The sequence below is a fragment of the Schistocerca piceifrons genome, chromosome 1 (assembly GCF_021461385.2).
Source record: "Schistocerca piceifrons isolate TAMUIC-IGC-003096 chromosome 1, iqSchPice1.1, whole genome shotgun sequence".
NCBI classification, from domain to species: Eukaryota; Metazoa; Arthropoda; class Insecta; order Orthoptera; family Acrididae; genus Schistocerca; species Schistocerca piceifrons.
The window spans coordinates 1,139,270,734-1,139,272,577 of NC_060138.1; the positions used below are offsets into that span (position 1 = coordinate 1,139,270,734).

At 40.4% G+C, this 1,844-nt stretch overlaps 1 pseudogene; it reads right to left on the bottom strand.

The window, feature by feature from the left end:
- Positions 1-309: 309 nt before the first annotated feature.
- LOC124725040 lies at positions 310-427 on the bottom strand (annotated as a pseudogene).
- Positions 428-1,844: the final 1,417 nt, after the last annotated feature.

Here is a 1,844-nt window from a genome sequence, read left to right on the forward strand (position 1 = left end):
AAGGCGAAATGGTTGCAGGAGAAATGTGAACAAATCAGAAAAGAAATATTGGTTAAGGGGCAGATGTAGCATTTGAGAAAGTCAAAGCTACTAAACTAAAAGTCCTCCCGAAAAGGCCATGAAGGTCCAACGGTACTGACCGGCCGCCGTGTCATCCTCAGCTCATAGGCGTCACTGGATGCGGAAATTGAGTAGCATATGGTCAGCACACCGCTCTCCCGGCGGTATGGCAGTTTCCGAGACCGCAGCCGCTACTTTTCAATCAAGTAGCTCATCAGCTTGCCTCACAAGGGCTGAGTGCACTCTGCTTGCCAACAGCGCTCGGCAGACCAGATGGTCACCCATCCAAGTACTAGCCCAGCCAGACAGTGATTAACTTCGGTGATCTGACGGGAACCGGTGTTACCACTGCGGAAAGGCCGTTGGCCCAAAGCTACAGTCCGTGAAAATAAAAGCCAAGGCGTCAAATTAAAAGAAGAATTCCACTGTTAAATGCAGAGAAGAGAATGGATAATTGAAAGAAGTATATTCAAGACACTACGAGGAGAAGGGACTGTCCTGTCAGAACTGAAAAGAGCTTTAGAAGACGTGCAATTAAATATAGCGGAAGGAATAGGCAACATCACTTCGGAATTTTTACAAATATTGGGAGAACTGGCAACTAAATAACTATTCAAGTTTGTGTGTATAACCTATGATACTATAGATGTCTCATCAAAGTTTACAAAAAAATGTCATTCACACAATTCCGAAAATAGCAAGGATAGATATGTGCGAGAACTATCCTAAAATATTGCCCGCGAAAGGCAAAGGTCCCGAGTTCGAGTCTCGGTCCGGCACACAGTTTTAATCTACCAGGAAGTTTCATATCAGCGCACACTCCGCTGCAGAGTGAAAATCTCATTCTGGAAACATCCTAAAATCAGTTAAACAGCTGATGCATCCACACTGCTGACGATAATAATACACAGAAGAATGGAAAAGAAAATTGATGATCTCGTAGGTGACGATCAGTTTGGCTTTGAGATGGGTATCATCATCATTATCTCATTCCCATCGAGGCGCAAGTCGCTGAAGTGGCGTCAACTAAAAAGATTTGCACCAGGCACCCGGTCAACCACACGGAGGCCCTAGCCACATGACATTTCATTTCATCGAAGCAAGCCTTAAGAAAAATAAAGACGTATTATTGGTGTTTTTTGACACAGAAAAAGTGTTCGACAATGTAAAATGGAGTAAAGTTCGGAATTCACAGAACAACAGATGTCTGCTATAGATAAAGGCGGTTAATACACATGACAAGCCAAGAGCGAAAAATAAGAATAGAAGACCAAATACGTAGCATTCGAATTAAAAAAGTGTGTAACAAAGGGACACAATCCTCTTAACTGTTCAGTCAATACATCAAAGAAGCTGTGACGGAAAAAAGTTCAAAAATGGCATTGTGGGTGAAATGATATTGTAATGTTGATGCATTAATTTGTTCTGAAAGCGGTGCTGACATTCAAGACAATAAAAACGGGTTAAAAGCTGTGAGCTATCTGGGGAACTTAACCTTGCATTACTGAGCAACTGTTTCACCAGGTATCCAGTCTAGCTTACCAAATTCCCAACCAGACTAACATTAATTATAATCTTTTAATTGTCATACGACAACCGGTGATATATATATAAAGAGAATTTAAATAAAAAGAAATAAATCAGTTTATATTTGGAAATTTATTTTAACATTGATCATTGAAATTTCAGCATATTAAACTTGATTCATAACTAAACTGGTGCCTTATTTAGGATTGTGAAAATGTGAGTTTGTAATCTTATGGAACACATCAAATAGGGAGCCA